Source organism: Phalacrocorax carbo, chromosome 5 (genome assembly GCF_963921805.1).
Source record: "Phalacrocorax carbo chromosome 5, bPhaCar2.1, whole genome shotgun sequence".
Lineage (NCBI taxonomy): Eukaryota > Metazoa > Chordata > Aves > Suliformes > Phalacrocoracidae > Phalacrocorax > Phalacrocorax carbo.
This window is the reverse complement of record NC_087517.1, coordinates 3,405,418-3,428,076: the sequence shown is the minus strand read 5'-3', so window position 1 is coordinate 3,428,076 and position 22,659 is coordinate 3,405,418. Positions and strand designations below refer to the sequence as shown.

Below are 22,659 nucleotides of genomic sequence, written 5' to 3'. Positions count from 1 at the left end.
CTCATACAAATGTCTGCTCACTTTGTTCCATACCTCCATCACTACAGATAAAATACCTTACCTGTAACCTGAAAGCCCTTTTTTCTTCAAATTCCCTTAAAACCCACTTCTATCTATGACGCCCATGAGAAGCTGCCAGCTGATAATGCTTAGGACACCTTAGAGGATGGGGCTTTTTGGCTCTACTGAGTTAATGGAATTTTTGTACTACGCAAAGGAAAAAATGCCAGTATCATGGTCTAGTTTTCTACGAGGAAGTACAGAAAAATGAAATACCCCAATGGATCTCAGAGAATCCTGCTTCTGGCAACCCGTCACTGTTTTTTTTGTGTGTGTTTAGCATACTGCCAACAGATTATAGATACTATCAATTATAGAACAGGGTCCATATGGCAAAAGTTTGCCCTGTTTTGTAACTGACACCTCAGAAAATATTTATAGCTTCATGGCCATGACTAGAGCTTTTGTTGACTGTAATGGGATTTCCAAACTCTACACATTTAGGAAATCTAAGTGTGTGTACCTGCCATACTGCTACTAACTCAACACGTTATAAAGGAGTGTCACAACAATAAGCATATTTTCCTTAAATCTGCAAATCCTGAAGTCATGGGATTACGAGAGAATTGGAAGTGAAAATAGAGTTTGTGTTTCCAAAGCTATTTTTTTCCAAAGTAAATAGCTCAGAAAAAAATTAAAATATTAAAATGCTTGCTCATTAATACAAGTTACATTTCCTTCAGCCACACTCAAGGCACAGCAGATTGGCATGCACTACACATGATGAGTGCTGCGCCTCTCCACCGATGTTTCCTGTGCCAACAGTGACGATGTTTCATGGTGGAAAAGGTACAGGACAGCCTGGTCTGCTGTGAGACCCTGACATAAACTTTCCCCCCCCTTGCTTAAACTGTGAACTCCTTCTCCAGCCACAGCCTTTCAAATGTCTGTGAGAGCTAACACAAAATGAAACTCAAGATCAAACGATGCTTTTGTAAAGTACTCAACAGGCAGCAGCTTCTGTACAAGTACTTCAATTTTCTCTTTGCAGATCTTTCTTTCCAAACGAAGGTGGAATACTGATTAATTTCTACAGTAACTACGATAGTGTATAGTGGACTTTGAAAAATGTTCTTATGGAAGGTTAACTCTATCAAAACAGAAAAATTCACAATAAAGAGAAAAGCTTTGTTACCTAGTCACAGCAGAATTTATCTGCCATTTTCTAGGCATTACTGACAGATGTAGAATTGTACAGTACTCTTGTTTAAATCTAATGATGCTGTGGACTTAAATTTTCTTCCTATAAGACATCTTTGCCTTAATATTCTATTCTTCACCCATATTTAATAATTCAAAATAAATATATTATTAAATAATTCATAATAATTATGCTAATTCTCAATTATTCAAATACATTTTCTTATTTAACTTTTTGCATCCTGTACCTAGTACCAATTTTAGTGACCTTATATTCCTCATTAAAAAAAGCTAGACAGAATTGGCAAGGAAGAGAATATACGTTACATCAACTCACATTATTCAGACAAAAAAGACAGTTCTTCGGGCACAAAGCCCTTCCTCAGGTCAGGAGAAAAACTGCCACAGAACCTTTTATACAGCCAAATGTGTATTTTTCTGATTTCTGGCATTTAAGGTGAGATTTCTAAGTTTTAAACAGTTAACAATTTGAAAGTTGACGAATTCTGACAAATGACACTACATGTTGTAAAAGTGGAGGACTAAACCAATATCCTCCCCTGATTAGTAAAGTACTGTGTGCACGTGAACTACTGGCAAGTGGCACTACAGGCAGACCTATCAGTTCCTGTGCGAAGATGTTTGTGAGTAAAGAAAAACACGGACAGCTAGTAAAAGTGAAATTCAGGTCTCGCCTCTTAATTCAAAACTGTATCAATGGAACCATATTAATTGGGTAGATGCAGCAGCCAAAAAATACTTAGTGGGGAATAACAGAACCTATTGCAGTTTTGCCTGTAGCAACGTTCCTGGACCAGCTCTTGGAATCTGTTCTCCACAGACCAACAAAACTTCCCATTTCAAGAGCTCATGAGAAAGACAGTGGACCACTATTGCAGCTATAGGAGCAGGGATTTTCTTCATAGTTTTAGAACAATGAAACTTAATTTCTTGCCTAGAAGCAAAGAAAGGACATTTTTAGTCTAATTGTTTGATGCAACTCTGTCTAAAAAAAAACGCCAGACTATTCAATTAGTTAGGATTGGCAGCAAAAGCTGTAGCGTAAGCCTAAAGATATATCAAAAACTCAGCTCAAAAGCAGGCTTTTTAATCCTGATTTATAAGATTCTTGAGGCACAAAGCTTTGATCATCTTTTTAATACCACAAAAAATTGAGAGGTGTTGTGAAAGATATGTGATAGATTATGTGGGCTGTGTATGAACACAGCAAACATGGATTCAGCCACCACCTCTAACCTACAAGACTGCTTGCTGTCACACTCAGGCACAAGAAAGGAATCAGCGCAGATACAAACACTATGCAAATGTTGCCACCTGTCCATCATTTCCCTGAAGGATGTCAATCTCAACAACAGAGGCACTATAAAAACCAATGTAAAAATACTAAATTTTCCACAATTTTTAAAAGAAACACTGACAAACTTGATATAATAGTTAGGTATAATACCCTTTGAATAGTAATCGGGGGCTCTGGAGAGCTTACGAATTACTGAGTTGTCACCAACTAAGCTTCAGCATTAATACGCATATCAAGAAAGCACCCCAATAATTTCAAGTACAGCAAAACCTCAGTTTGAACCATTGTGGGCTATTACACAACGGCCACACTCAATGCCAAAGGTGGCTGCATTTCAGCAATGAGAGAGTGAGTCGCAGTTTGCACAATCAGAAAAAATCTTGGGATAAAAAGTCCTGTACAAGTCATTCATAGTATCACTAGTGTTCCAGTACTGAAATTGGCTACATGCATGAAAACACTCCCACTTACTGAAAAAACAAAGCACGGCTGTCAAGTGTTTGGCTATACATCCTATATCTACTTACACCTGTTATCTTTGTTATTTCTGGCAACAGTGGTGCAGGAGTCCAGTTTAAGTGTAGATTTCACTACAGCTACAGCGTGCTATTCAACCTGTTGGCAAATTCAATCAAGCAGGGCTCTCCATGCTTGCTGTCACAGACGGTGAAGTGCAAGACAAAAGAAAACATGGAAGTTGGAGGTGTGAGCGAGCCCCTGTTATGACGCTCCCTCCCACGATGATGTGCAACTGTAGAGGAAGTAAACAACGGGATGAATTCCACAGTGCACCCATGCTATTTGTATTCTCTGATCTCTCCCAGTTCTGCTGCTACTTTGGAGGCATTCCCCTTTGGCTACATTTAAGTAGGCAAAAAACAGCTTAAACAGAGAATAAAGACAGCTGAAGACCAAGATTTTTACAATATGGACTGAAATCAACAAAATTACATTTTATTTATGGTTCCAGTGACGTGAACAAACATAAACCATATAACAATTATGTCCCTGACAGACAACCATTTGGGACTGAATAATGTTCATCTAACATATTATCCCGTCCCAGGGCACCACCAAGGCCTGTAACACCTGTGTCTCCTGCAATCAGCTGATAAGGATGTTCCTGAACAGGAGTTTGTACCCTGTTTGTACCCTTTTGTGTGTGGTTTTAGGGTTTTTGTTTCATTGCAATAGCCACTGATGGTGATTTAAAAATCTGTTCATGTTTTTGGCCTCCACAATCACCTCTAGTAGCACATTCCAAAATTTAATTCCCTGCTGTTTAAGGACACTTCACCTTTGTATACTGCCTATTTCTTGTATTATGAAAAAGGATGAAAAATTATGGTCTGTGGACCTTTCCCCCACTATTCATCAATTCACAAACCCCATCCACAACTCTCCATTGAGCGTCCTCTTTGCAAACTGGAAAAATCCTGAACAATTCCATCTCTCTTCGCAGAGCAGTTGTTTCATGATTTTCATCACTATCTCCTCTCTGCACCTTCTCAAGTTACTGTATAATCTTTGTAGGATCACGGTGCTGTTTTAAATAAACCATTGTTTTGCTAGTCACAGTTAAAAATCACAGTTACAGTTAAAAAACTAATCATAATCACCGTTCAAAAAACAAAGTTAAAAGTTCCCTCATTCATAACCATTAGGAAAAATGAGCACTCACAAGTGACTAACAGAACTGCATCACTTACATGTGACATGTTGGTCTGGAGATCTCTCATATAAAAGTTTCAGACCTTGGGGCACTGCCTTAATAGGAAAAATAATTAAATACATTTCCTAACCTATACAAAGATTTCAACTTTAAATTTGCAGGAGTCATTCTTGCCACAAAACTTCCCCATTCGCCCCAAGTCAGCATTGGAGCATTGTGACTGGAAGCTGATGATTTCTTTGCAGCTACCAAGTAGATTTCCTACCGCATGACAGAGAAAATAAAAATACTATTCTGGCTGCCTCGTAATTCTCTTCTCTAGTCCTCTCAGAGTACCCAAATGGAGCAGAATGAAAACTCTTACCACCACCACCGAGGAGCGGAGTATCTAACAGTTATGAAAGAACAGGTTCTATCTATCATGCACAGACTGCATGAGAATGATGCTGACCATATCTGTAATCACAGAAAAGCAGCAGCTATTTACAGGTAAACCCTCAGCAGTATAAGGTTGTCACTCTGGGTGGATACACACTGTGGAGAAATACCAACGAGAGCATATGGGGTAGTAAATCAGCCATTGTGCCTAAGAAGATCTCAGACAGGCAAAAAACCACAGCAAGCTGAAACAGCTGTGCCCCAGGAAACAGCAGAACAAATGGATTTACTACCTCCTGACTGCAGCGTTACCAATACCTCTGTAGAGAGAACAGCAGGGCAAAGAAGGGAAACTGAAAACTGTAAGGTAATTTACTTGATAAACAAGTTATAAATATCAAAAATGCTGCTTCGTTTCAGTAATTAACATCGTGTTTTGCTCAGAAAGGAAAATGTAGATGGCTAACGTTAGCGGGCTAACTCTGATATCAGACACTGAAAATCGGGTGCGATATTTTGCACAAGCTTATGTTACACAGTACGGACTAGTTACAGCAAAGACAAACGTGTCTGCCCTTCTGTAGTTCAATTTACACTAAACAATGTGGTACAGCTCAGATACGTGACTTTCAAACTTTGTTTTTATTAAGGTTGTATCTTTACATCGCAAAAAGCGTTGCTGTGCACCGATACCAGGGCAGGTCTTTAACGTAGTACAACTGCTCCAGCGTAACTCAAGCTAGCTCATGAGAAACAAGAGCATCCTAATGCAGCTCTACTGCTTTCAGTTCTGGAGAGGACTTCAACATGGATCTGGGTAGCTCAGCCTGGCGCTGCACTGCACAGTATGAGCGTGCCGTAAGAGTCTCTGTTCTTAGTAATTTCTGTAGTATAAAATAGACAGGATGAGCATGGTCCTTTATCATGGAATTTGAAGGCAAGAGGTGCTGAGGCAGAATGACTTTCCACCAGAAAGACTATCTGAACACGGCCAGTGCATATCCCATAACACTCTCAGCAAATTCAGTGTGGAACGGTGCAATAAGCAAAACCGGGGTCTTAATTGAGACCAATTGTGTAAGTCCCTAGCCTGTAATAAGATATGTTTTGGATTCCACTGACTGGGTTAAAAGATCACTGTCTCTGGCTGGAGGCATCTACCTTACCACCTTTAGACTCCCTGAAGGAGGCTACCATCCTCTCCCATCACCTATAAAACTGCTTAGGTAAATGTTCCCTGATCCACCTGTATCAAAAAGATTCAGCCTACCATATAGTAAGTACCCTGTATGTTAATAGTTCACTTCAATTTAACCTCAGCCATTTTGACAGAACTGGATTAAGAAACTCCTATATGTGCAGTTTTGTCAGCAGCTTTGCTAGCTTCTGGCATAAATGGAGGGATGCAGAACTGTGCAAGTACCTTTTAATACATCTCAGTTGCAGCTTGAACAGTGCATCTGGCCACAGCAGTCATTTCTGCTGCTTTTACAAAAGTAAAGGAAAATTAAGTAGAGCTTGATTTACAGTTTATCCACCTGAATTCAATACTGTGTTCTATTTTTCTGTATGCTGTAGGATAGGTATTTCATTCGAGGCATCACCTTGTTACCCTGGACATTTGGTGAAGACATCTGATCAGGTTTTAATTAATTCTTCCAGACTTTTTGACAAAGGCCTGGCCTACAGAATAATTATAACACCGAGACCTGTTGGTATGTGGTGAGAATATCTATACTATTTTATTTCTGTAGGAGGAAATAAAGTAACTGGGTTTTTTTTTAAAAAAACATACATGAAAGACCTAAAAAAAATGTAGAAGAGACCAAGAGAGGTAAGCATCAAAACCCATAATGATATAAAGCTGCTTATTACAAAAATAGCCAAGATACTACAGGGTATATTTCAAAAACCTGTAATTAACTGTGCAATTTTCAGTGTGTCCCTACATATAATTCAAGGCCCAATCTGTCAAATTTTTGCTAAGTTAGAACTTCTTTTCATTCCAAAGAAGATTTTTCCTGAAAAACTACTGAGAAAGAAAAGCTTTCTTACAGTCGATATTTTTAAATCATGACACGAAAGACTCCAAAGACCCTGAGTAAACAGTTCAAATTAATAAACTGAACTAAATTTTGAAAATGCCCGTAGAGATTTGTTCCAGATTTGCACATACATTACAGGAAATGAAGGTTTATTTATAATAATGAAATTGATATGACAAACCTTTCTTCTGAAAAGGTAAGCTAGAGAAGAAAAAAACTAGAAAATTAGTACTAAGGACTAGTAAGGCCTAAGTTTACTAACATACGAGAATTCCGTGGCACATAAAAAGAAAATCGCATCTCCCATGCTTTTGGTTCCCAGAATTGTTTATTAACAAAGAAACTTGGGTTAGAAAGGAACGCTATCTTCACTGCCACCATCTGCAGTGGGAAACCATCCACCAAAATTATTCCCCTGAAAAATAACTCACTGGTATTGGATATCATTCTCAGAAAATTCCAAATACTGCTGAACACCATCAAACGCTCGCTTTTTCATTAGCTGAATTAGTAATGCTACAGAAATCCTTTGCCTGGCCCATGGCAAGTCAAACCCAAATCAGAGCTACAGTCTTCAAAGAGCCATTACCATCCCATTAAACGCCTTATGGCCTGTGTGAAACAAAAGGCAGGTGTCCTAACAAAAACTGGTAATGCATCTGGTTTATGACCATTCTCGAAAAGGAGGCAGAAACTGAACTGAGGGGAATATTGCAGTTGTCTCACTTCTACAATTCAAGGCAGAAACACACTCACCACTTTATATATTTGTTCTATTTCAAAGATGTTTCCTGATAGGGGGAATAGATACACAGTAAAGTTGTTGAATTTCAGCCGATCATTTATGATTGATAAGGCTTGGCATGTGGTCGGACAAGGTTGCTGATCAGCAACACGGGTAAGTGTGCGGTAGAACTAGGAAAGAACAAGAACAGACAGTAATATGGAAGGCATTAAACTTAATGTGGTTTTAGAATAAAAGTGCTTAGTTTTACCCTCAAAAGAATAAACTGTCATCTATTTTGTATAAAGGACATACTGTTCCTTTATTAAGCATTATCCTAATATTTAAGATTTAAAAAATAGTAATTATTTTATTAGTTATCATTCTCTAACAGAAGACCAAGTTTCAATCAGCTACACTGGCACCTATCTCATGGAGGATATCTGGTGAGTGTAACTACATTTAGACACAAAATATATTAATAAAGTACCACGTAATTAGACTTCTGATTTTCACGTTGATTTTTGTGAATCACATGACATTATCTTTTATATCAGGTGCTAACTACCAAAAATGACCGAGAAAGATTAGCAACACAGCAAGGTTTCTTGTTGCTGTGTCTTTTGAGTTCAGGTGAAGTTGAATCCTGAAATGTTATCAAAGCTCTCCCAGTACACTTTGAAATCTAAGCAACCTAAAAATAAGCCAGAAGAATTTCTGTAAGAAGAAAAGCGTACAGTAAACTTATTTTAAAACAGAAACTTCATAGCAGAACAAATAATCTTTTAGGCAGGAGATGACGGATGTGAAAAAGGATGATCTGCCATTAGAAAAGCTCTATTTTAGACTAAACTATGTGTCTTTTAAAAATATGTACAAATATTTATTTTTCGTATTCAAAAGAAACAGGGATTAAAAATAATCTGCTCTGCCAACAATAACTTCTTTTTAAACTAAATTCTACTTCCTTCCTGTAGATGCTATCATTGTGTATTTAAAGTGGCCTATAAAGATGCAGAACAAAAAAAACAGCATTATCATAATAAATTAGTAATCGTTCAGAGATGCACTGCATTTTCTTTTCCTCAAGTTATCAATGACTTTTAACAAGATACAGCTGTACTGCTGCATTTATTACAGGAAAGATTGTGGGAACTCTGAGGTCCCAAGAGCCTTGCAAAATGATGGCAGAGGAGGAGAAAGTGGAGTTGTGTGTCACCGTGTACCAGAACCGGTTGGGTGCAGAAGAGGAAGCACTTTGTGTTTCTGAAGGATGGATTCTCCTCCATGCACGTTAATTCAACAGGAGACTTGAGATGACTACATCCGTGGCACCATCCTATTAATTTCACTAGCTGTTTTCTCATTTCTTGGTGTGAGGATTATTGCTCTGCTTTCCCAGATAGTGATAATAGTCCCTTCCTAAATAATACCACAGAGGCAGGCGAAGAAAAGAGAAGCAGCATTAATAAGAGTGTTTGAGATGAAATGGGTAGAATTAGCACAAAGTAGTCCAAAATAGAAAAGCAGTAGACCACAAGATGAGACTTGTTTCATTATCTATAAGTAGCATGATGTGTAGGAGCATATAAAGTGTGGCTACATTTCAAATATAAAAATATTACCATGAGGCTTCTCCCTCCCACTCTATTATACTCTCCAAGAGAAAAGAGAGTAGGTAGACAATGAAATTCTTAGTTCACTGCCAAGAATTCCAGTGCAAACAAATTATCAAGAGAATCAGATAAGAATAATGATGTGATATTGATAGAGAAAGCAGAAGCTCGGTATAAATTAAAGTTTAAAATAAGCTGTAGGAGTGACAGAAGGAAAAGGTAAAAAGGCAGGCAGAGAAAAAGATCTGTATTTTGATAGAGAAAAGGGTACGTACATCCTGTACGCACTCCTGGTAACAGCATGAACAAACAGATCTCACATCGTAGGCAGTCTCTTCCTTGGACAACAAGAGCATCAGCAATGCAAGACACGGCTTCTGTAAAGAAGGAGCATGTTCAGCAGAAAACAGTTCCTGATTGCCAAAGTTACAAGAGTCACTTGGAAAATAACCGGCACTAGACTGTACTTGTACCTGTACTAAACAGTGAAGAGCAAATAGGTTTACTCTACTGCTTCAAAGTAAGTTTAAGATTTTAGTAGCTCAGTCCATTCTGCTCAGCTCGTGTGAATATTACCCTATTGCAACACACAAGAAAAAATATTTTTACCCTGCCTGGCTTACTTTCCAAGGTTATCTAGTCGGAACTGATCAGGTATGAAATCAGAACTCTCCTTCGCAGGCCTTCTTGAAGAGCCTCAGCGATCATTTCAATTGACCTAGTTTTCCTCCTCCTAGATACTCATGCTTCATGGTCTCTTACTCTGATGTATTTGATACAACTCTGCAGGGAATTCCCAGAAAGATACATCCTCACTCAAGGACATAGATTTACCTTGTCTGCTGTAAATATATGTACCAAAAAATGTTGGTCATTACAAAAAAGACAGAGATGAAAAGGTGTATGGAAATCTGCAAAATTATAAATTATAATAAGATGATTTTGTTTGGTTGCATTTCAAATTTAATCAGATCAATGATTTGGCAATAGTATTGTATGGAATCGAAGAATCAGCATTAACTGAAAATCATATCAGAAGACCTAAGGGAATTCAGATGAATGATCTTTGAAAGGTGGAGTAACTTTAAGAAAATAAAATAATTCAGGTAGAATAGGATAACATGCCAACATACGGGAATGCCTAAAATCTTACAAAACAGAAGCACTACAAAAGGCTGAGGAGCTCCCAGGCAGACAGTCACGCAGCCACCACCAAGGCAACCAAACGCCTGATTGAGCTGACTGATGACTGGAGAACTGACCATACAGACGCGAAGAATATACTGAACTTGCTCCCACTCAAAGTAAAGATGCTCTAAGATAAAAAGTCAAGGAGTTAAATAAAATAGACATCACCCAAACTCCTGAAGGTATGAACAGAACCGATTAAAACTTTTTTTTTCCCCCCACACAAAAGAAAATTCTGCCTATAGAAATGACATGCTTGCCAGCTCTACAACTGGGTTATTATATGGGGAAAAGTAAAATTGCAGCAGAACTCTGTCATTCATTCTTAACCAAAATAAATGATTGGAACTGAAACTAAGCCATTAACATGGACACTTTTGAATGTCTTAAAACAAAAAGGGGCAAGTTAAAAGAAATTTATTGCTTTGTATGCAGTAATGAATCACATCTAACATCACAAAAAAAGCATACTACCTAGAAATTAGTAATTTACAAAAGCAAAATTTCTGGTACTCAAAGAATTGAACTAGATTTCATAAAGCCAGGAAGGTCTTCGCTACCATTTATTTCCCTATGTTTTATTTTATATATATTATTTTATTGTATATCAGGTGCATATACACATTCAGGTTGAGTGAAATGTATTACAGGATTATGTATTTCAACAAAAAGAAACCTTATAAAGTGAATTGTCCAGCTTTGCAGCCTTTCTAAAGGCTGAGAATATATACAGCACCTTTTGTGCTGCTTCGTCCTCCTTGCTAGACTGCCTGTAATGCTCATACCTTTAAACAAGTACTGGGTCTTGTTACTAGCTGGGCTGATTCCCAGTGCTCACTGAACATTGAAAGTCAGATTTCTTTTTTTATCTTTTATGGCCGATAGATCCACGATACTTCTGCTCAGGCCGCTGCTTCTTAGGCCCAAACTTCACATAGCAGTATTCACAAAAGTATTCATTTTTAAATCAGGTGGATGGCTACCATTGCAAACTCATGCTTATGTTTATTGTACCATATCCTCACAGCCATTCATCTTTGTCTCATTTGCAACTTCTCATTGATATGAAATAATCTAGGATACCCTTGAATAAACCCCACAGCAAGCACTTGTTGATACTGTCATAGAAAGTGTATTGATTTTCCCTGTCTACATCAAATACTACAAAATGAGTAAACATAGACACCATTCTCCACCCACAGCATAGCAAGTTAATTGTAGAGTGGATGAATCTTTACTACGGTCACAGCTAGAAATAAGACCTTAGTGAAAATATTAAATATATATGCTCTAATTTTCTGTGCATGTGCTTGTGTTTCATACACAACAGATTAAAAAGGACAAAAAGAATGATGTTGCAGCATTTTACAGTTTTTGGTTCTCCTGTGCTAATTTGACCTGACTTGAAATGTAATGATTTAATAAGTATAATGGTAGAGAACTACATGGGAAACATTAACCCTCGCATTTATTTTGATAAGCAGGTCTCCTGGGGTCTTTCTGGGAAACACCTGAATAAAGGATGTGTGCACTGGGGAGGTCGCAGTTTGGCTTCTGAATTCATACAGAGGAATCCTATTTTATAAAACCTTTTTACTTCTTAATATAGTTACAGGTACTTGACAAAACCTGAAATTAAGGGAATAGTAGATCTACAATCAGTCACAGATTATTTTCTTTAAAGAAGTAATAACTGTAAGATCAGAAACAATACTCTTAGCATCAGGGTAAGAGCAAATCCCAAGATCTTTCAAGTAAACCCTCACGTCCACAGCACCCGCGCATGAAGAACACAGCTAACGGTCAGTAACGATATAGTTCCGATGGTTTTCTATGAGCCAGTTCATAGAAAGAACATATTGAAAAGCACCTTATTTGTATAAAGTATTTGTTGTTATTGTCATATAATTTCTTGGAGCTACGCAAGTTGGGCGTCAAGAGCTGTTCTATTGCAATAGGTTCACTCTACAAGTACCACAGGCCGGGGCACCTGCATTAAAGCTGATGGAATTCCACCTGTCTATCTTGGCCCAGGCTTGTGTCTAGCTCTATCTGAAGTATTCAGCAGTTGCTTTTACACACATAATGCAGGTAAAACTGCATAACCTACGTACCGTCAAATGGCTGCAGAAGGCTGTGTTGGCTGTTTCTCAAGAAAAATAAAAAAAGACTAGAAGTTCTGAATCACCTGTGTCAGCAGTCAACCACATCAATAAAGTTTGACATAAACGTCTTGGAACTCACGGCAACTAATGCTATAAACAGTCTTACTAAGAAGAGCTACAGAGTCACCATAATATGAATGGTACGTGTATTTGTAAAAACAGTGATTCTTTAGTACTTCCAGTACTATTGCACTTCAAAAAATAAAAAGTGTAACATACTAGTAATGTTTTAAACCTATACACCTCTTAAAGGCGGGAGTTATACAATTAGAGAGTAGTACTGTAAGTAGCATGGTAGTACAAGACTTGACCCTTTCTATTTAACAATAGCAGAAATTTGCAGTGTTGTTTGGAAGTGTCCACATTACATTAACGGATGTTTAGGTAAAATTTTTAAGCATTGTGTTTATTACATAATTTGTTTTGAAGGAGTTACACTTTTCTGATTCTTTAAGCTCTTTATAACTCCCTCATCTCATTTGCACTGCTGGAGATCTTTAAACCCACTCTCTTCATAGTTAAAAACAACGTAACAAGATTAGGCTGAGAGCCAACAAAATCAACTGTGTGCCAACCAGTCTTCTGAATTCTAATTAGAACATCATTTGTATTAACCTCCGTTTTCCAACATAAGGACAATACTATTATTTCTATGATTATATCAGTGAAGTAATTATCTATTCCAGGAATATATTGCACGACAGCAACAATAAAATGTAATACTAATAGGGCAACTTGTAGAAAGTTATTAGTAGGCAATTATTCCAGAAAACTCTATATTTATCTAAAAATGTTTAATAGAAGTGTGATAAGGAGACAGCCATTCTTAGTCAAGAAGAATATGATAAACAAGAGTACACACAAGAATATTTATGTCCCCATCTAGTGAAAAATCTTTCTAGCTGGGCAAGGGATTACTACGCTTTCACCTTTTCCGACTCGCTTTACTGTAACGTAACTTACTCTAAAGAGCGTATAGCTTTGTCAGCCAGCCATGAAAAATATTTTCAGCCTCTGACTTAAGAATGACAAGCATTGCTCTTTGCTCTTTTTTTTAATTCAATTGTTAGTATGAAGCAGATTACCTAGTTTACATCTGCTTACTATATGTGCATATTACTATAATAATAACTATTCTATATATAAATATGTAGTATCCTATTATTTTTGTTTAAATGATACATTAAATATCTTTCATTAACAAAACAAAATTTTAAAAAGTTTCATTAAAAGCACACATAGATCAGAAATGCGATCTAGAAATGGAACAAAGGGCTTGTTAAATATATGTTGTATATAAATCCTCTAAACCCCCAAAATCTATTTAGCCATGGACTAAACACACTTAATGCTTAAAAACGCTTTCCTTTCGCTAGATCCAGTATGCAATCTCTGTTCCAAACGCTGGTAATGCTGCTCTCTCTCTCCTGTCACTTTGCGTGTCATCCCACAAAGTATTCTTTTTGTAATATGTCATGATCAATCCAGGTGTCAGCTTGCTCTGCTCTAACCTCTATCTCCCTTCCCCAGAGATCTCCAGAGGCCCCTTCCCACCTCAGCCATTCACACAGTTCTGTGAATCCCTCATACCCTACATGTCCCTCTCCAAATTCCTCCCATGTTTTTGCTACTGTATTTTTTGGTGAATCTTATAAGCTGTATTGAAACTGCTTACCCAATACATCGGTGATGAATTTGCCTTGGAACAGACCAATTGGGCATTTGGTCAAATTTTAGGATATTTCATATTACCATGCAATCCATAACACTGGGGCATTAAGTAAAGAGCTTTTAGTACACGGTAAATTTTGTAGAAGGATGTCATTTGGTGAGCTATCTCTTCAAAATCCAACAAAGGCCCCTAGAATACCAGCCAAAACACTTTTTCATATAGAAGAATAAATTGAAAAACCAAAAGCTAAGCATAGATTTTAGCGCAAAAATTGCAAGACCTTAATGAACTTACAAGAAAATACTGTGACTTAAATCAGATACTATACTATTATCCCTCTCCTATATTGAAGAGAGCTTGAAAAGCTGGCATTGAAATAAATATTTAAAATACACATAGAGCAATAATTTACCTAGCTACAACCAGTGAAATGAAAATAACATTCATATTTTAAACAGAAAATCAATGGGTATATATGCTCACTGAAACCTATGGCACACTCTGTGCAAAATACACCTAACAAAACCATGAAAAACTGGGGATGTATGGAATGCATGTGTTTATCATGATACATTTCCTACAGTAGTATCATATATTGACATGAATCTCAAAGCATGAAAACACTTCTGGTGCATGTTTTAGCAGCTGTTTTTCAAGGAAGATGCTATTTTTGCATCAATATAAAGACAGACGAAATAAATTAATTATAAAAATCCTTTTAGGTCCACCATCTTAGAACAAATCAGCTAAACTTCTAAGACGACAGGTCAAAACTTTAAGACATTATTAATTGTGCCTCAAGTTGCAGGCATACAACCTCATTCCAATTTCCACGTGGCAGAGAACAATACTGCCTGAAAAAAAATTGTGTTCTTCATAGGACATCTCAAGCTGAGCACCAAAATTCTTTACAATCTATGAGAATTTAAGTACATACCTTCTTTGCCAACAGAGGAGATAAAAGTATTTTGTGCAAGGAAATACACTTCCTAGAAAACCAGTCATGAAAATATCTTTGAGCATTATATAAACTCATTTCCCTACCATATAATTTGTTATATAACATATAACACAAACTAATTTATACAAGTGTGCTATGCAATTCTTTATACAAAAGCATAAGAATATAATACCTGAAGAGCTAAAATACTAAAATTGGTTTCAAAATCTCAATGCCTGATCTGCCAATAAAACTATCACACATTTAATGATTTTGACCTAAGATATTTAAAATATTCCTCATTTATTTTCAAGGTAACATTCTATGTTTCTTCTCTGAATCTGATACCAGCTCTATTCAGGAATAGCATGAACGGAAGCAACAACAGTAAAAGAATGGCACATTTTTACTTAAAAAAAACCCAAAACAAAAGGAACATAAAAACAAACCAGAAATCTACAGTCAGCAAAGAAAGGCTGTAATACCGTTCTTTTATTTATTTATGGAAGACACAATTACCAAATACCACTGACTGGTCAACCAATGCCAGGCTGGCCAGGTTGGTGAGGTGGGCTTTAAACCTCGGGGGGCAGAGGCCAAAGTGGCAATGCTAATCCTGTCACATCCAGAGCAGCGATAAGATGCCTTAGCTGCCTCACGAGGTGACAGTCAAGCAACCAACCACCTCAAGGGTGTGCATGGCTATAGTGGGTCCTCGTGCACCCCTCCAGACACACCTGCGTGCTCAAGCACCTCTCCAAAATGGCTGTACACCAACACACGCAGCATGGGGAATGAACAGGACGAACTAGAGATCTGTGTGCGGTCACAGGGCCACAATCTCACTGCAGTTACAGAGACATGGTGGGACAGCTCGCATGACTAAAATGCTGTCATGGATTGCTACGTACTTTTTAGGAAAGACAGGCCAGCAAGGTGAGGTGGGGGAGTTACTCTTCATGTTAGGGAGCTACTGGAATGTATTGAGTTCTGCTGAGGGGTGGAGGAAGAATAAGTCGAGAGCTTATGGGTAAAAATTAAGGGACAGGCAAATATGGATGACACTGTTATGGGTGTTTGCTACAGGCCACCTGATCAGGAAGAGGCCTTCTACAGACAGCTGGAGGTAGCCTCATAATCACAGGCCCTGGTTCTCATGGAGGACTTCAACCACCCTGATATTTGCTGGAAACGCAACACAGCGAGGCATGCACAATCCAGGAGGTTCCTGCAGAGCACTGAGGATAACTTTTAGACACAGGTGGTGGAGAGGCCAATGAGGTGAGATGTGCTGCTGGCCTTTATACTAACAGACAGAGAAGCTCTGGTTGAGGATGTGAGGGTTGGGGGTAGCCTGGGCTGCAGCGACCATGAGATGGTCCGCACGGGAACAGGCTGCCCAGGGAGGCTCTGGAGTCCCCTCCCTGGAGACACTCACCCCCCGCCTGGACGCGGCCCTGTGCCCCTGCTCTGGGGGTGCCTGCTCCAGCAGGGGTGGGATGGGGTGAGCTCCAGAGGGCCCTTCCAACCCCCACCATTCTGGGATTCTGTGATTACAGAATCACCCCTTTATCTTTAAGATTGATGGGGTACTATTATCTTACGTTCAACATTACAGGCCTGTACTTTAAAAGGTGACCATGTTGTCTTTGGAAAGGAGTACTGGAAGACAAGGAGCAGTGTAATAAATCTGCAGAGACAGCTATCGAAACCATTCTCTCCTAGGCCTGGTCCTCCTACATTTCAGTGAGAAATAAGAAGTCACACAGTAAGGAGCAGCCACTTGCAGTACTATGAAAAAATGAAATCAACTCCAGTATTTGCAGTGGGCCTCTGAGCAATTTTGCTGGTTCTTGCTAAAGGTCTCTTACATTTATACACAGCGTGAGAGGTCAAGAAGCAACAACTACCTCTGATATATCTAAGTCTGAGAGACTACTTTGGAAATAAATCTAGTAGAAAATTCACAGTTTCTTTATCTTGCTTCTACTTTTTGCAGAAGATTTTATTTCCTTAGGAATCTGTCACAGGAGTTAGGAGAACAAAGACACTGGAAAGACACGATCAGGAAGGGAAGGAAAGGCGGCTAGGGAAAAGAAAAGTTAGGAAAATGAAGAGGGCAAGTTGCAGGCTTAGCAAGCCTGAGAGAAGAGGCTGCAAAGAAGAAAAGTGGGAGGATGCCACAGCAGACAAACCAACCCTGGTCTACAGATTGCTCCGGAGAACTTTGTAGATTCTGTCAGCCAAGCAGTGAATGCGTATGGGAACTTATTGCTTAAGCCTTAATCAAGCTCAGCTGTAACAAAAACTTTTTCAATTATTTTTAAAGCCTTTCAGAATTTATAATACTTTGGCTGGTGTTTTACAAGTCACTGGGCTCAATTTCATTTAAGAAGTTAATTTCTATTTTCGAATAGTCTTAAAGACAACCATATGACTGCAGCTTCCACTTGATTCTCCCCAAAAGTACATTGCCTCTGCAGCTCATTTTAACAGTGAGCAGAGCAATCTTACATTTTAATGCATTCAGAACTAGGTAAAGTTCCTTCCACAAGAAAATATGATTGATTGTTACAATGACAGTAATTGCATTTTAGTAAAAGTAACCATTATGGTAATTTTCCTCTAGAAAGAGACATTTAACTAACTTAAGTAACTTGTTACTTTTCAACACATTAACTTTGGCAAATTTAACATTACAAATGTACAGAGTTCACAGACACAACAACATGCATCACTTAGGGAGTGTGCATGCTTTTTTCTTTCCATATATCAAGTAATGTTTCCAAATAGTATATGCTAAAAAATGTGCATACATAACACAGCATTAATTAAACTGTTAAGAGCAGCTACAGTACATCTATTGCCAAGTCTCCTGTTTAAAAATTCTGACTTCAAAGTAGCAAACTTCAGATCATTATGAGACATTAATTCCTAAGCATCTACAAAGATAAAATGCCAACTCTGAGAAAACCATAATAAAAGATCCTGGTAAAGCAAAGCAGATCAACAGTAACTCATGACACACCACTAAGAGAGGTAGGCGGGTGAATGACAGACACAGAAAAGCATTCATAGCACAAAAAACCCTGTAGAGAACCCTCTAGCTAGAGATCGCAACACAGGGGAGAGAGAGAGAGCAATTTCTGTGATAGGCTACCTGTTACGTCACAGTAATATCTGTCAGGTACTGAAAAGCAATATTAGCATTTAATTTCACGTATCGCTTTCACGCACCACTGGAATGCTAGTTAGAAACTAACCACTAAGGAGTCTGTAGCACTGTACATATGAAAGAGGTGCATTATTTTTTCCAACCTGCTATTTAAAAACATTCAGCTTAGGTTGTAGTAACTTTTAATAAGAAGTGTAGTTTCTGATAATTAAAAACTACATCATAAAATAATTCAGGCATCCAGGTTGTGTTTTGTACTACATCACATGAGTTAAAATAACAAAACTCCACCTTTACTTTAAAGTTGTTTAAGATAATACTCATTCCTTATGCTGTAAAGGAATTCTAAGCCAGAGCTGGTTCAATTTCCATACTACTGAACATTTCTACACTAGAAAAGAACTGAAATTAGTCTGGATTGAAATTTGGTTTTTAAGAAATTTCCTTTAAATGGAAATACTAAAAATTTGAATTTCAATAAATCAGTTTTAAAATTTTCACTTCAACTCTCCCACCTTCTCTGAAGAAACAGGTTTTGTATCTCTGGCTCCTTCTACCTCCTATACCCTCTGTGAATTGCATATGTTTACGATGCAGAATCGTGTGTTTGCCACTTGGGTTTTCATATATGATGTTGCTTTTTTGTTTTGCCCCAGTCAAAGGAGTACTATTGCAGAAGAGGCTATACTTCCACGCTCACAGTATCTTGGCTGGCAGGTCCAGATGAACAGGTTTCATCCCCTATATCATCAGTAGCAGTACACACTCCTCCCTTCTGAAAACTGCTGACCTTTCACATATGTTAATTCAACAATTTCAATGTGAAGTACTCTATTCTGTATTTTAAGAGGATTTTTAAAAATTGATTTAGATTAAGGAGCTTCAGTTTAAACTGTGATTTAAGTGTTTAGCTGAAATGGTCAATGGTTTTACCTTCTCTTATTTAAAGATCCCAGTTATACTTTTAAGGTATAATAACATAGACCCTATAAGGTGGAGACGAGACTAGAGAAAATTACAAAGAGGTCTAAGAGATAAGAAGTTAGACTATTAATCTGTATTATCTCAGAGTCTGCTGAACTGCTTTTTCAGCAGCAGCCTTCCAATTTTAGATAAACACTTTGGGTTTTTTTTTAATTTTTAAGAAATTACACCTGTGAATTGGTCATGAGGATTTTTTTGCTTTTATAATTGAAAGCCACTATTAGGTTGCAAACTCTTAGTGAAAGAAAAGCCAAAACTCTTGAATAATCAGAATGAACTGAAAATTCATACAGTTTGAGAAATCTTTTTTTCAGATATTTTCAAGATTTATATCTTTCCACCACTGTTCATCTCCTCCTACTTTATAACATTTAAGAAAATTTCAAAAATAGTTTGACTGTTCAAAGATAAAGTGAAATTAGAAATAAATCAGTGACTGACACACAAACAGCAATAACCTAAGGCACATGTTAAGAGCTTACTAACACCCATTCCACCATGGAATTTTGTGAGACTATTTTTATAATGCAGTGACCTAGTTACTTTTGAGAAGAGGAGGAAACTTACAGTTTAAACAGAACTGGCAGTCGACCTCTATAATTAGTCCTTTATCTTTTCCATATCTTCTAAATTTCACGTGGCAAGCTACCTTGCTGAATTTTACTTTGCAGAGTGTAGGAGTTAATTCTTCAATATTGGCTGAAGAAATTAATGATTTTGTGGTATCTCTGCAGTTCCAGAGTTGATGTGCTTTACTCCATGCAGCTCTGAATAACGCATCAATCTTTGACCAAAAGGTTAGGTTACCTGTTAAAAAAAAACAGAAACAAACCCACCAGTCAGTGGTGTAGTGCAACTTTTCCCAGCCCGTGCCCACACTCTGCCTGTGACAGGACCACTGCCTGTTTCCTGTGAAGGAAGGTCTGTGCTGGTCAGGTTACTCGACAGGGCCTCCAAAGAAAGGAAGAGCTGGCAAGAGGAGACCTTCCAGTGGAGCTCTGCTGAGTAAAGGCACACCTTTTACAACCACACACAACTGCCATGCGGCATCACAGCCTCTTCCCAGCCTTTGCTTCAAGTGTCGGAGGTCAGAGAGAAACAGCAGCTGTGGTGCAGGCTCGCAGTGTATTAGATAAAAGCGCCAAGCAGGCAAGTACAAATTGGGACTTATATGAATAACTCTTGCACATAACGCATTAAATTTGGCAGGCTTATAGTGGAAAGATGGGAAAAAAAAACCCCAAACATAACTATTATTTGCATTGTACTAAAAGATTACTTAAATTAAGGAGAATTTCTTGGAGGTGGAAAAAAAGGGGCATTTAATCTTTATTGAACCAGCTGTAATTGTCTTAGAAATTCCGAGCAATAAGGAAGTATGCACAAGTACTATGTAAGACCTGTAAGACTAATGAAAGGAGTTGATGCGACTAACCATGATCCATAATTTTATTCTGATGTCCAACAATGTAATAAATGAGACGGGAATGTTTTTTCTAGTATGTAATTTTGGACGAGTGAAACTCTAATTCTTAGTAATCCAAAGATGAAACACTTATAAAACGCATAAATTATCTTATCGCAGTTTTGGAGAAAAGGAATGAGCTACTTAAACTGTCAGATTGTAATACTGACAGGCACAATCCATCTAAGTCCCATATTTTTTCTCCAATTGTTTTGTTGCATAAATAGTAAATGTAACTACCTAATCTAGGAAATACCTGTTGTGAGAAGTTGTCAGAGGGTAGAAAAATATTTTGGTGGGTGTGGAAATGTGTTTTGGTTAGACATAGTTTGGACCATGGAAGATACAACTTAAAGTTCTTTAGAGAAAAATGGTTAAAGGCAGGCAGGTGATAGACACAGAATTAGTACAAGGCGCACCCTGGGCTCTGTCAAGGTGTCCGACATAACTTGGGAGTCAGGGCATAAAAAGATGACCATTAAGCCTCCTTCACAATGTCTGGCTGTTTAGCAAGAAGATAAAATTTAAACTGCAATTCCACAAGCCCTTCAAACCTGCCCTTGCATCGAAAAAGAGGCTCCTGGTTTTCTTCACACACTTCCTGTGGTCTTAACACCAGAAAGGTGAAGACCTTCAAGCCAACATAAATATTTGGGAGGCTACCAATGAACTGAGTTCAGAAACTAGTTTAAAGCTAATGTTTTGGTTCGGTTTGTTTGCTGAGCTAGTTTTAACCCAAATCAGTTCCCCAATCAATTAAGCGTGCAGCTGCAAGAACATTTGTGCAGGGTTGGGCAGCATCCCTTGGCTTATGATGGCTTAAAGCGTTCGTGAAAGTACAGCATGAATGTAACTAAAGATGTGCTATAGTCCAACACCGCTAATAATCCACAAATGCCATTCCAGAACACAGGAATAGCTAAAGGCTTGCCATGTGCCTCTCATAGGGGCCTACCAGAGGAGAGCTTAGAAATTGCTGTAACTGCTTGAAAAATACGTAAGCTTTGAGGTAACTGTATGTTCCAACAGCAAGGACAAAAATCTGATTCCCAAGTCACTTGCATCAAATTGCAGTATGATTGATGATAACATGAGATATGTACTACAAGACTGCTCAAAATGCAGCTTCTGTGAGAAAGCTGATACACACTTGGTGCATTCTTCCCACCTCTCTAACCCTAACCTGTCCTGCCATCATTTGATCCTCTTTGAACCTGCCTGTAGTCTGCGACTTTCCTTCTCCATAATAAGACCACTGCTAAACCTTTCAGTCTCTGCTCAAAATTTCCCGTAATGCTCCAAAGGTAACAGAGAATGAAACCAAAGTAACAGCAGAAATACCAGAAGAATCAAGATGGAAATGACACTCGAATTTTCCCATTACTACTTCACTGGAATACAAACTCTAGCCACAGACAATCTGAATGCTCTTACTGTATGATTTCACAAAAAGCTGGACTGGACACATGCCTGTTCAGAAGCGCTGTCTTTACTTGGAACCACAAGCTTACTGCATCAGTATATTCTGAAGTGTCCAGTCCAAACAGTTTATCTTCATAGCATTTCCACCAAAAATATAAGCTATTCCAAGTATGATGAGCCATCTATTAGAACTTGCACAGCAAAATTATTTCATGCTGACTGATTTGCCACCTGCCACACGAAATTTTCATTTTATCTACCTATTTTTAAGAAACCTTTGCTAAAAAGGTTGTACTTACATTCTAGTTAAATAAATAAATAAATCTTCACCCAAAAAGCATTTCTTTATCTGGTACAAACCTTAAGCAGAATTTAAGAGAAGTGATAACATAGAAGAATAATCACCTGCTAACAGATGTACACAGATACACATTATATATTGCGCATGTCCCAGGAAGTTTTTCTCAGATGCAAATCAGCTAATTGCATTTATGGAAAACAGCATGTTGTTCCTTAAAAATAATAGTTTAAAAAAAAGGTTCTTTCAATATTTTGAAGCTTGTTTGCTAAGTATTTGACAATAAGTGTTCACTGCAGTCAGCACTCCAGGAAAGCAAATCTTGCGCACGAGGATAGCTTTTCTTCAACTGTCATATATGACTGATATTAGGCTGCTAGAAGACGTAATGTTGATG

General features: G+C 37.9%; 1 protein-coding gene across 1 annotated transcript in view; it reads right to left on the bottom strand.

Moving 5' to 3' along the window:
- LOC135313338 (uncharacterized) overlaps positions 1-22,659 on the bottom strand; it is a 342,721-nt gene that overhangs the window by 310,340 nt on the left and 9,722 nt on the right. Inside the window, exon 3 of the mRNA XM_064450993.1 lies at positions 19,645-19,884. The gene's annotated coding sequence lies outside the window, so the exon portion shown is untranslated. The remainder of the gene's footprint in view (positions 1-19,644; positions 19,885-22,659) is intronic.